We start from the raw sequence: 14,206 nt of genomic DNA on the forward strand, positions 1-14,206 counted from the left end.
ACTATGTATACTTTAGTATTTAACAGCTTAAAAATATTTTTTTCTTTGGCTAATACTTTAAATTCAATTTTCACAGATACAGTGTGTCTAGGAAAATGAAAAGCTTAGGACTTACACTTATGAGTATTTTATGATCATTTAATATATGATATTGAGTTTACTTGAATACATTTTCATTACAAATATATACTTTAATACAGTCTCTTAACTCAGCATATTTTACCCAATAGCACACTGAAATTCACAGAAGTTTCATCCAATAGAAATGAAAATACAAAAACTTATTTGCTCCCTCTGCTGGAGAGACGGATGTTAATTTAAAGAGACAATGTGATTTTGAACTCTGGAAAGCAATGTGTATATTTTATTTCTCAAACTCAAGAAGTGGCTCAGTAAGTAAATGTAGTGGCATCTAGAGAGGTAGAAATGAAGCACATTTACTAAGGCACATTTTATTTTAAAGGCTAAAATAAAAAGATGCACTTCTGGAAAATGTTAACTGGAGAATGAAGATTTAAATGTTTGTTTCTAAAGCTGCTTTTAATATTTATTGTACAGGTTCACTTCCTAGAATTACCAGTCTATTTCTAAAGATAGAATGACTGTTTTGTATTCCTTTATAGATGGTGTGGACTCTTGAGTATTATATTTGTAACATCAGTACTCAAGGAAATAAAATGAGATCTTGTGTAATTTTTAGGATTTAGGATATTTTTATTTTTCTGGTTTTTTTGGGGGGGGTTGGAATTAGGTTTATTTATTTACTTTTTAATGGAGGTACTGGGGATCGAACACCTGGACCTCCTGCATGCTAGGCGTGTCCTCTACCACTGAGCTACACCCTCCTCCCCATCTTCTCCTTGTTACTCAAGTAATCTTTAATCATATTTTCTGAATCAATTATTGTGAAAGTGTACTATCATGTCTGACAGTATATCAGCTTATAGATATAGTAACAGTAATAACAGTTAACATTTATTGTGCCCTAAGTGCTAAGAATTGTGCTAAATTCTTTATGCCAATTATTTTGTTGAGTCATTTCTCAAGTTTGTGAGGGTTGGTATCAAAACTAGAGTTGACTTTCTGTAGAGGTTGGCTTAGATGATTGTGGGGATAAGATACTGTCCTGAAAAGAAGGGGACTGATTTGGATTTGGTGAACTACTTGGCAGTGGCCTCCTTCACCTGTTGGACTCCTCAAATTCTGAGAACCAGATTTACGCCATCCTAGGCAGGATGTCAGAAGATTCCTTTTTAGAGAACTGACCAGTGCAAAAAACAAGACCTACAGATGCTGACATTTCAGGTTCCCTCAATGAAAAACAGCTCCGTCTTTTCACCTCATTTTGAAGTTTACCAGTAATAACCACTCCCACCCCTACACACCTTGTAAGCATCAATTCAGGCAGGAATCATCAAATTTCCAAGAAAACTTTTAATATGAAAGACTGGGGCCAAAATAAATGAAGTAAAAAAACAAAAACAAAACAGAATCTAGCCCCATTTTACAGAAGGAGAAACTGAGGTCTAATACATAAGGAACTTGTCTAATTTCAAACATCTAATAAATGGCCAAGCCAGGATTTTAAACCAGATTGTCTGATTCCAGACTGGAGCTGAAACCTGTAATCATTATAAGATCTGAATGATGTCTAGAGAGAAATGTCACCTGCAAATTGAATGACTGTTTTTAAACCAATAAATATCTATATACGTTACTACAAAGCTGCCATTTCTTCCTGCCAGGCATTATGTAAATACAAGTAGAAGTAAAATGCAAGTGTATGGGGGCACTCCTTGCTCTCTTGGACTGTAGCAGAGAAGACAACCTGACAAGGCTGGATGGGAAATGGCATGAGGGGCTTCTTGGTTAAGAGGCTGCATTTCAGTGCCGATTCTCTAGGTCAGAAGGTCAACATTTTCTCAGGTTTTCTCATCGTTGAAATGGTTGTGCCTCTTGCAAGGAAGTCATAATAATAAATTTGAAAAGATCTGCATGATGCGCTGAGCCTTACAACGTGGGATAATATGCTCTATAAATACTCAGTAAAAAACCTATCAGCCCAGAAGTCGACTTGATGTGTAGCTATACTCTTGTGCATCACGTATGGTAATGGAATAGAAAATTACCTGGAAAAAAATCTTTTTACACTGTTAGAAGAATCATTTCAATGCCCTAAAGCTGAAGAATTTTGAATTAGAGCGTTAACACCTTATTTAATGGTTTGAATACTATCCTTCTCACCAATTTAAAGGAAATGTAATAATGCATCTGCTGCTTTTTGATGATATAGTCAAACTGTAATGCAGGACCACTGAATCCAGTGCTAAATGAATGAGTCAATACTTTCTAAAAATCTTAGCTGATGATTGCTGACTAATTGATGGATATGACCAATTATGTATCTGATTCTGAATGACTCATACACCTGCTAAACTGAGTAAAAACAATGGTATGGACATTTTAATTGTGACCATGCAACACATAGTTTAAGATGTAGAAACTATGATAGTTAAATTGATTAATTAGTGAATCATAAGCCAATTGAGGTCTATACTTTTAACATTCGCAGGGTAACAAAAAAAATGTCCAGTGAATTTTGTACTCTATATACATCCTTAAAAACATAAAACCAATTCCTCAACCAGAACATAGTAATTCTATTTCTAATACCAAAAAATCTCCAACAAAGTGTGGTAACATTGCACAGAAAAATCTCTTTTGGAGAAATTGCACTGGCAGTATTAAGACTCCTTCAAATGGCCCAATGAGCATCAGATATATCTGCCACATCAATTCAGGAAACTAGAGCTAAAAACAAGATAAAAATAGTTCTTGCCACATTGTTGCAGAAAGGGTTGTTTTACAGGACACAAGAGGCATGTCCAGGGCCATGGAGAAAATTATGTGTGGGGAGTATTTCAGAAGTCCCATAATAAGGCTGTTGTCAGAGGCAAAACAACCTGTATTCTATTAATATGGTTTTATTTTTATTTTACAGTCAGTGTGGCCTGAGGAAATACAAGTGTATTTGTACACATTATGTTGCACATGAGAAAATGAGACCCAAGGAGGTTGTAACTTTTTTAATAATGTCACCAGTCTTATTGGTAAAAATAAACTGTAAATACTAGTTTAGAAAAAACATTCTTTAATATAGTGGATATCATAGTTGAGAAAGATCTGGTGTTACAGATGTCAGATCAATTCAAAGAGGCTATGTCTGTGAAGAAGGAATAAACCAAGAACTGATTAAATAAATTATGGTGCAGCCACACAATGGAATATTATGCAGCTATTAAAAAGAATATAGCAGGTATATTCAAAAACACTATAGCTAAATCAAAGTGGAATTCAAGAATATGTTCAGATAAGCCATAGGAAGACAGGAAAAAGAAAAGAGAAAATAAACAAAACAAAAATTAAAATAAAATGGAAGACTTAAACCCTAAAATATCAATAATTTCATTAAATATAAATGATCTAAATACACATTAAAAAAGCAGAGTTTGACAGAGTGAATAAAAATTATCAGACTACATTCTGTCTATAAGAAATTCACTTCAAATATAATGAGATAGGTAGACTGAAATTAAAGCAATGGGAAGATATATACCATGCAAACATTAATCAAAAGGAAGCAGGAGTGGCTATATTATTATTATTAGCACATGTAAGGGAAGGTATATTGTGTATTTGGGTTATAGAGTGGAAGGGTAGATATTTTAAGACCCTTCCCCTACTTAATAAGAGTATTTTATTTTAGCTCTCTTGCCTGTTGGCCTCTCATGTAATGTTTCATGACATAAAATGGTTGGAGTGTCTTTGATTTTACTAAAACCACTCCCCCCACTTTTTTTTTTTTTAAGCAGATGAGGAAAATGAGGCTCTGAGGTATGATGTGAAGTGACTTTTGCTACACTAAAAAAATTTGGTTTCCAGGCTTCAGTACTCAACTAGTTTTGTGTAACAAATAACAAATTGCCACTGACTTAGTGGTTAAAGCAATGCGCATTTTTCCAAAGTATCTTTGGGCGGAAGTTCAGGGATGGCTTAGCTGGGTCCTCTGCAAGGCTGTATTCTCATCTGCAGGCTCAACTGGAGATAGGTCAGCTTTCAAGGTCACTTGGATTATGGCAAAATTCATTTCTCTATAGAAGTAGGATTCAGGTCAGCTTGCTTCTTCGAGGCCAGTAATGGACAGAGAGGGACCCCAGCAAGACAGAGGCTACATTCTTACGTCATCGTGTATATCCCGTCACCTTTCTTATATATCCATCCAAGCAAATCACATTTTCTGCCCACACTTGGGGAAGAGGATTACACAAAGGCATGAAGAGCTAGAGGTGTGATCCCAGAAGCCATCTTCAAATCTGTGCCCCACCAGCACAATACTGTTTCACCTGCCAAAAATATTAGTAGGTAAGAAGGGCACTACGGTAGTTTTAACATCTGTCTAATTAAAAAAAAAAAAATCTTCCTTTTTACTCCACTCCCTTGAACCTGGATTGGGCTTAGTATTTTATTTCTAACACACAGAAGATGGTGGAAGTTGATGGTGTGTGACTTCCATGAGAGAAGGCACCGTGATCTTCTCTCTGCTCTCTTTCGTGGATTACTCACTCTGGGGGAAACCAGCTGCTGTGTCACAAGGACATGAAAGCAGACCTGTGGAGTGGTCCATGTGGCAAAGAACTGAAGAACCTGTCAAGAACCAGAAAGGGATTTTTGCCAACAACTATGTGAGAGCTGGCCTTGTGCTGACAGCTCTGTGGGTCAGCCACTTCCAAAGAGAATTCTCAGGCCCCAGTCAAGCTCTTAGATTTCTTTACCCCTGAGAGAGGCAGAGGCAGACCACTCAGCTGAGTCACCCCCCAAATTCCCGACCCACCAAAATCGTGAGAACCATACATTCTATTACTTTGACTTACTACATTTGGGGGTGATCTGTTACTCAGTAATAGATAATTAAAATACACACAAAGTGCTTTATTGTCTGGTTTTATATCCATCAAGGAACCTCCCTACTGTAAGCTCTGTTTCTGATAGATTTTTTTTTATATTTCTGAAAATCCTCCAGAAGTCAGTCGTTTATTTTTCTGTCAAGTGTCACGAACCCAAGACAGAAATGTCCACTTCTGTTTGCATCTAAGAATTGTTTGTAGAAAAAAACTGAAATGTCTATGCTATGTCCTAAAGCATTGATTGAAGAAGTAATTTTCCCCGGAAAAGGCTGTGCTTTTGTTAACATTCATATCTCCGCGCTGACTTAAACCTTTCCCACTCCATATTCCAGGGAGTGTGTCCTGCAGAGAGACGTTCCAAAGATAAAGTAAGAAAGATGAGGACTTCTGTTCTTGGACTGTTCCAGGTGAGTGAAGCCTCAGCATCGGAGCAAATGAATTTGCTCAAAGGCTTTCCTCAGAGAAAACAGTCAAAAGATCAAATCTTCATAGGGGACTGTAACCCTAACGGACTTTAAAAAAGTGAGGCGCTCTTAAAGAAAAGCTTGTGGCTTATCCCTGCCTCCAGCTGTGAGCACAGGAGCAAAGCAACAGAGAAGTTCATAGATTGGACTGGTTTTCTTAATGGGACTGAAATAATCTGGATGAAGTGAAAAAGAAACTCTCTTTATTGGGGCTGAAGTTAAAGCAGTTTTTTTTTTTTTTTTTTTTTTTTTTTGCGCTTATCAAAATAACTAGCTTTACAGTTGGATGTCAGCTCTGTGTAGCAATCATTCCTTATTACTCTGATCCTCGTGTTTTTTTTTTGTTTTTTTTTTTAATCTGCTCTGCATTTCACTTTTATAGTTAGGAGCTGACTAAGCCATGGTAGAATACTTACACTTCTCTACTTAAAAAATTATTCCGTAATGCTTTTTTCCCCCCAATGCATCCATTTCACAAGTAGCCTTATTACTTCTCCTTTGGCAGTGGTGTTTCAGTGGTCAAACTGAAGTCAACTAATGTATATTCCACGGTAGGAGGAGGAAAATGCCTATTGGCTTAATTTAATCCGTATTAAATTGTGATATTTGTGCCTTAAACGGGTAAATTTACCTAGGTTTAATTTATCAAGTGTCGTGAAGCAGGTAAATAACAGCATGAGTCCTGATGTATCAGAGGTGGAAGTATAATGAGATCAGTAGGTCAGTCCTCCATAAAATTACGTGGGGTGTAGGAGAATCCAGACACAGCAATTACCCTGAGCAAGGAGAAGCAGTCCTGGAGACCGTGAAGCAATTAGTCAGATTTACAATCTCAGAGGAGAGAAGGGAAAATTACTTAGGTTAAACGCAGAAGCATCTTAAATCATCATTACACTGTATTGATCTCAGTTGAAAGTGACTGGTTAGAAATGCTTGGTTTATCTTTACCATTATATATTCCCATAGTGTTTGACTAACACCAAGAGTATATAGTTCGGCATTTGAACAATAGTAAATTATAAGCACGGGCTTTTGCAATGAGTGCATGTCTTTTGGAGGAAGAGTCTTAGAACATTTAGGAGAGTCAATGTTGATCTATAAGCTCGCTGTATTTTTTAACATTCCTAACAATACACCAAAGTAAAGGGTGGGCAAATACATTGACAAAGAATGAAGTGTACATGGCAGTGGTTTTAAGTGAGAAACAGTCTGAACTATGTTAACTAGTTTTACATCAAAACATGTCATTGTCCGTTTACTTACTGAATGGTCTTGATTGTTTCTGACCAAGTTTATTTTTTTAAAATTTAATGCCTCTAAAATAATATAAAAGAGATTTTGGAATATGTACCCCTATATTGAAATATCGACTTTATAGTCAGTAGAACAACTGAGAAATGTCTTCTACTGATTTGTAAGAACAGACTTGTAAAATGTCAAACGGTTCGTATTAGAGACATCTGACCTATCCAATTAAAATTTGGGGTTGGGGAGAGGAACATAAAATCACCCTGGTTTGTCAGTGAACTCTACACTTGAATTTGTCTTAGCACCATTTGGAAAATTAAGTACTTAAATATCATCTGCATATTTTTAGCAATGGGCTAAAAATTAGAGATAGTCATTTTCAGAAGGAGAGGAATAGGCCAGTCATTAATTCTACCAATTTAAGACATGTCTTAAAAGAGGGGAAAAAAAGAACAAGATGGTCCTAATAGTATCAGTAGGCAGATGGAGTAGACTGTGTGTGTGTGTCTGTGTATGTCTGTGTCTATGTTTGTTTACATGCATTTTGTTAAGATCTGAATTATCAGAATAGGTTAAGCATATACACATACACAGAGAGGCCAGAATGACCAAAGCTATAGACTACCTGAATTTCCCTTCCTAGACTTAACCATTGAAATCCTTCTGTAAGAGAAGGGAGGTAACTAGTACTTGAACTGTACCAGAGGCTGTGATGATAGCTTTTTACACATTAGTTAATTGAAACCTGAGCAACTCCTACATGATGCAGCTTCCTATTTATCAGAACAATCAGTCCTTCTAACACGGGGTTTGGGAAAACTACAGGGTGAAATTAAGGGAAGTGTTTATTGACCCCAACGTGGGCCCAAGGGCTACCTGCTCTAATCCCGTAAGTGTAAAGAGATGATTCTAAGAAGCCACAGTCCCTATGGAATCTCTCTGTCCCTTCACCATTTCCCATAAAGTGAATGGTTTTTCCTTTCCCAGGGGTAGGAAAGCCTGAGTTTGAAAAACTTTCAAAATTTAGTTCTTCATATTGCTAAAGGTAGAGACTAGGGTTTCCACCTTTTTGTTTGGTATTGTTTGTATTCACATTTGGGAAACACTTTAATGAGTCATTTATGCAAATAGAAGGTATCAGAAACAATAAGAAAAATGCAAAGCCATCTTTTTTTACACATATTGATGCAAAAATCCTTAAAGTTAGCTAATAGTATCCAATAGCACATGAAAAACAATACATCATCACCAAGTAAGCTTCTTTCTAGACTATCTAAGAATGGTTCAATTTTAGGCAGCTTTTTACCATATTAACAGACCAAATGTGAACCCAAAAGATGATTGTCCCATGGACGTTGAGATAGCTTTATATAAAACTCAACACCCATTCTTCGTGGTGTTCTGGGTATATTGTATTTGCTCTTCCTGATCATTCTTCACCCTGCTCTGTGCCCCACGAGGCTGGCCTGTGTGAATTCCATCAAAGGATGTTCTCTGGGGTCTACTGGGATCAGGAGGAGATCATGGAGTGAGCAGAGAGTGAGGTCAGAATATTTAGTTCCTGTTTCCTTCTCTGAAGTATTGCTTCTAGCTAATTGTGTCCCAGCGTGGGGTTGGGGGGGATGTCACTAAAGTTGGCTTTTCTACATGACTCTCTCCCTCTGAGTTCTGGTCAATGCTTACATCCCTTGTCCCTTCTACCTTGGAATAATCCCAGGTTTACCTTTGAGGTTCCTTGATAACTAAACCTCACCTTAATAAATAGTCCTTTTGTTAAAATAAAATTACCGTAATTTCAATATGCTGTTTTCCTTCTGTGACCTTGATTGGTTCATATGGGAAACCTCCGTAACATGATCAAATATTGTGATATATCAATAAAGTGCATAGATAAAGAAGGAATAGCTGGTCTTTTGTCTGAGGTTCCTGGAGCAGAGCTGCAAAAACCCTTGGAATTTCCTGAGTGCTAGGAGTATCTTTGTTATGCTAATAGGGTGACTCATGGTGGGTCCCTAGATAGCTTCACGATGGGGTCTGGTTTCCCAAGACCAAGTGGGTGATTAAAGGGTTGGGTACTTTGAGGTAGCCTGACCTCTATGAACTCCAGGAAGCAGAGAGGGGCTAGAGACTGAGTTCAAGCACATGGCCCATGATTTCATCATTCTTATCTAAGTTATGAAACCCCAATAAGAAGTTCGGTGGAGCTTCCTTGTTGGAGACTACGTTAATGTGCCTGGAGAGTGACATGCCCTGACTCCATGTGGTGATCGCATGGGACTCTGCATTCCCTCCCAGAGTTTACCCCACAAGTTTCCTTTTTTTTTTCTCTTTTTTTCTTCTTTTTTGTCAGCAGCAAATCTTTGTTTTTGCTGCTAGCAAAATTGTCTGGATTATCCTACCTAGATCTGTGTAGCTAAATCCTAGATACTGCTGGCGAGGCAAATAGTGGTGAGTACTCTTCAAGGATGAAATCTTGATGTGCTGGTAACCAGTCAGTCCTTGGCAAAAGGCAAAATTTGTTGTAGTTTCTTGGCTCCTTTTGTACTTACTTATTCTGATAAGAAATCTTACCCTCTTTTATAAACAGGTTTATTTTGCTTTTATTCTTACTTTCATTGTATTTAAACATGTTTACTCTAAGGCATAAATCTGCTAGGCAGTGCATACAGGGAGCTATTCATTTCATTCCTATGCAGATTTGTCTTTTTGGCAAAATACAGTTCTTTCTAGTATTTGGGCCATGTAGGCCAAGTATTGTATTGTTCTCTCTTCTAGAATGAAAATAGATGCACATATTCTTTGTAGTGTGTTTTCATATTGAGTTCACTGAAATCAACTGCTTTACATTTCTGTTTAGCACTCTGGAATTTTAAAAATACTTTCTTGCTTTATCAACCGTGTAAGACAGGGTAGGTGGTTGTTGGTATTGTATAAAGAAATTGCAAATTAAAGATTCTAAGTGATATAGCTAGACTCTGGTAGCTGGAGGATGGGTTGAAAACCCAATCTTTGGCTTTTTGGCTCAATTATTTTTCTGCCAACCCACCATGCCTCTCTACTTAGAACTCAACTAATCTTAAAGTGATTGTTTATGTTGAAGAAGTTGGGGATATGTGGTTTTTTATATTGATTCTGATGTGTCAAGTCATAGGGTTGTTTGATTTTTCTCCTACCAATAATTGTAGAGATTTATGAGAGGGGAGCTCATAATTCTAGCTTTTGCTATCACAGTAATTGATGACTGTTAACTCACAGCCAGGTTCGTTTGCTCAGAATTATTTATCTGGTGAGTGGATTTGTCCCAGGCCTTGCTGGCCAGTGTCAGGCAATGCAAGATGACTGGACTTGAATGCATCAGAATTTTGTAATTAGAGTTTGTCTAAATAAAAATGATGAAGCAAACAAAGCTGAAATGTTCCCACCCCTATTAATAAGTTACTGTATTCCCAAGAATTTAAGTCAGAAACCAGAAGAAATCTTTCTCTTAAATAAAAGCACGTGGATCTAAGTAATTTCTTGTCAAACTTTCATGGTATATTTATAGGGGGAATAAAAAGGCAATTGTTATTCATTGAACAGCATGTGCTTGTTTCTTTACATGACCAGCTATGTCAAGCCTGTCAAATCTGCAAAGTCTGTATTATTGGCCCATTTTACAGATGAGAACATTGAGGCTCAGGGTGATTAGTTGTTAGTGATGACAGAGCTCAAATTTGAAAAATGTGTCCTCAAATCAAACTTCATGCTTTTTCTAGTCTCCCAACCACTCTCTCAAATGTCTACAAATTCTGTCATCTCAAAATGTTTGTATTTAGAAATCTTATCCCTAACAAATGATCATTTCTTAAGTAAGTTAGGCAACATTTTAATTTGCCTAAGCAACCAGAAGAATTTGTTCTTAAAAAGGAGACAAAATATAGAATTAAAATATGTTCCTTAAACCATTTTGATAATGTCAGACCACATTAAATAATTGCAGATGATTTAAACCTCCTGCTTAATATAAGTTTGATCTGGAAGTAAGGGATTCCTCTGCTACACAATAGTCGCTGTCCCTGGAGTGTAAAAAATTATCTTGCACAGGAGAGGAAGTTCAGCACGGTTAGTGAAAATTTGCCAGCATAAAAATTTAGAAGGCACTGACCTGTGTAGCTACATGTGAAGTAGACAGATTTGGTATATGGTATCTAAAAGATTTGTGTGTTCTACTTATAAATTTAAATTTTAATTACCATGGCATCTGATGAAAGGACTCCCAATACTATGATTTTAAAAAACTACATAGATTTATTTTCCCAGAAAAAAACCTTTATGATTAATTGTATGTCACACCCCTATGAGAACCTTAGTAGTTTGCTTCAGCAGACAAAGTTTCTGTTAAAAAAACAAGTATAATAACTCATTAAGGATTCATTTTGAATATTGTTTTGCATTTTAAATACTGTTTGGTAAATTCTAGTTTTGACAGTAGTGAAATGATTTAGTTTGGAGTGGGCTCTTGGTTGTGCTGAAGGACGGTAATAAATCAGTTCCATGAAAAAAAAAATTTGAGTGTACATCACTATTTTAGCTCTAGGACAGTCCGAAGCGGCTAAGCCTTTGTTTTACCTCAAAAGGGAATGTTTAATTCATTAGGACAGGTAGGAAAAAACATGCTTATGCTTTTTCTTGGTATTTTACTTGAAGATTAATCTTCTGTTCACCACTGGAGCTGTACAAAAACAAATTTATTTGAAAGGAATTAACTGTCATGCGGTGTGTGGGTCTTAGTTTTCTTAAGGTGAATGGGAAATGTCTGGGTCCTAAACAATATTTCAGTTTGAGGGTAATGTGTTTTCTGGTTTCTACCCTGTCAGATTCTCACCCTGGTCTCTGGGGAGGTGAGAAGAGATTGCCTATATGACATATTTTGCCTAAAGCAAGTCCTGAAACCAGGATTCATGTTACTCATTTGACTGAGTGCTGATTTCCACAGATTTGCCAAGGGTCAGGCTACAATCCCCTTTTCAAAAATATAATACCTCTCTCTTACAAATGAAGTTGTATTTTGTACAAAATAATGAGGGGAAATGGAAAAATAAAGACTGAAACAAATTTACACATTAAACTAGATAGAATCGGGCTTTTAAACAGGCTTGAATTTTTTTAAGTAACTTATTTTTGGAGGTATTGGAAAATTTTGGACTGTGAACACCCTTTTATGGCTGGATGGAAAGCAAAACAAAACAAAAAAAATCCAAAAACAAAACCCACGTATAGAGTAAAATTATGCAGAAATCATAAGGTCTTGTCTTTTTTCAATATCTGAATCACAGTAGTGATATGAACTTAGTCTGATAAAGTAAATGAAATATGACCTATTCCATCCCACATGTTATTTTGTGCTGATAAAAATCTTCAGTTGCTGACTGATCTTGCAGAGGTGCATTATCCATAAACTCAGTTGATAAAGATTAATGATATTACAGTCCTCAGAGATTAAAAGAATCATACTTTGCTATATGGAGAAACTTTTTAAAAATAGGGAATATCCCACAATTGCATTACAAACATAGTAAGTATATTAACATATAATTTTTGTCGTTTTACTTCTTCAGATCCAGGAACAAAATAATAGAAAAGTTCTATGAGGTCATGGAAAAGTTCCTACTCTAGAATTAGGTAAAAAAAAAAAAAAAAAAGACAAATACCCAAACCCAAATATGATTTATCTGTTGTACAGATGGGAATTACTTTTTATACCACTCATTTGCCAAGGCCTAATCACTATCTTGAAATTTTTCTGTAATGACTTTTACAACTATCATTGGTCTCCACATTGAGGAAAGTCGCATCACAATCTCTCTAACCACCTCCCATACCAAATCTTATGTTTCATCCTCTATATTCTGTAAAATGCCAATTTATGAATATTTTATCTCCATAAAACCTTCTTAATCCACCTTGTTTTCCCCAAATTCATTGCCATTACTTTTTTTGGAGCAGGATAAGTTAACTCAGACCCTTCTAGTAGGAAAAACAAACTTCTTCCATCTTTTAGAATTTAAATTTCTTACTACCACCATCCCCAAAAAGCCAAATATCAATATCTCACTTAGAGTTTCAGGATTAAACCTTTTTCGCTGTTGAGCAAAGATAAACAGTTAATTTGCTGAATTGGTTCTAGTGGACCATCAGAGTCAATTAAAAAAGAACTAGTGGAGAGGATTTTTGCCTAACAGTTTGAAGGGAGGAAAAAGAGTGCTTGGAGAAGCAGGAAGGAAAGTAAAACATCAGAGGGAGGAAGTCATGTTTAGTCTAAAAAGGCAATTACAGGAGGAGAGACGGGAGAGAGGAGGCCTTTTAAGAAGGAGAAGGCGCCAATGTTGGCCCTCTGGGTAGACTTGAAAAGAACCACCGGCGGGAGGTGGGGGGGCATTGCTGATACACGCAGGTATAAGATTTGACCTCTTATACTGGTTTGATGTGATTATTTCTACTGGATGAGGTTTTCCGTTCATCTAGTCCCTCATGGGTGACTATCTAGTAGGAGTGATGTGGCCGTGTGTCACAGGACTTGGTTGGTTTGGTCTTCATCTCTTAGCACTCAGGGCATCCTTAGGGTCAGTAGAGGGGTTCGCTGCCTGCTTAGTCTCTGATGCCCATAAATACTTGCAGAGGTGCTAAACTTCATCAACTAGAAGCACGCAGAGCTCCCCGGTGTTGAATGACACATTGGGGCATGTGTAAGTCTCAGAGACAGCTTTGATCGTCTCTGATTTATCATCTTTTTCTTTTCCCATTGTTAAAATATATATTTATAAAAAGGCCAAATCCTGACTCTCATAAAAAATGTAAATGAACAGATGTCAAAGATTTTATGTAACTCATGAATTTATGAGGTAACCAGTTAGAGGTTAACAACCAGTTCAAAAGATAACTCAGGAGAGATACACAGGCCATGAAATGACTTTACAGATGGAAGCAAAATCAACTCTTTTGCATAAGGGAGGTGGAGTTAGGGAGGAGAAATAAAATGTCTCTCCATCAGGTAGGATTATTTTGCATGTTAAAAGACAAGAGTCATTTGCAGTGCTATCCGTCATCCACAATGTACAGGATTCCAAAATAGCTCTGAAGACCGAGAAAGGGGCAGACTCCTTAGATTCAGAACCTGGAAGAACGTTGTTTACAACAGGGGTTGGCAAACCTTTTCTGTAAGGGACTAGATAGCACATATTTTAGGCTTTGTGGGCCACATGCAGTCCCTGTCACTTATTCATCTTGGTTTGGTCTGTTTTGTTTTACAACCTTTTAAAAATATAAAAACCATTCATGGCTCAAATGTTGTTCAAAACCAGGCCACTGGCCTGACTCCAGCTCTCAACATGTGTAGTTTTTGATTAAAGTCACCATTTTTTGGGTCCATTTCAAAGTCTTTCACATTTTTTCCTGATAGTATCTGGACCCATCCTTCATTTGGTTGCAAAACTATTTTATGATGCTAATTTGATCTAAGCCGCCTCCTTCTCAGTAAACTTTTGTTGCGGC

The 14,206-nt window shown here is 36.8% G+C and overlaps 1 long non-coding RNA gene across 2 annotated transcripts in view; it reads left to right on the top strand.

Annotated features, from left to right (window-relative positions):
• LOC105089208 (uncharacterized) overlaps positions 1–14,206 on the top strand; it is a 131,724-nt gene that overhangs the window by 56,300 nt on the left and 61,218 nt on the right. For both annotated transcript variants that reach the window (XR_004141233.2, XR_010383592.1), the window contains exon 2: positions 5,297–5,371. This is a non-coding gene — a long non-coding RNA (uncharacterized LOC105089208). The remainder of the gene's footprint in view (positions 1–5,296; positions 5,372–14,206) is intronic.

This window comes from Camelus dromedarius, chromosome 13, assembly GCF_036321535.1.
Source record: "Camelus dromedarius isolate mCamDro1 chromosome 13, mCamDro1.pat, whole genome shotgun sequence".
Classification (NCBI taxonomy): domain Eukaryota; kingdom Metazoa; phylum Chordata; class Mammalia; order Artiodactyla; family Camelidae; genus Camelus; species Camelus dromedarius.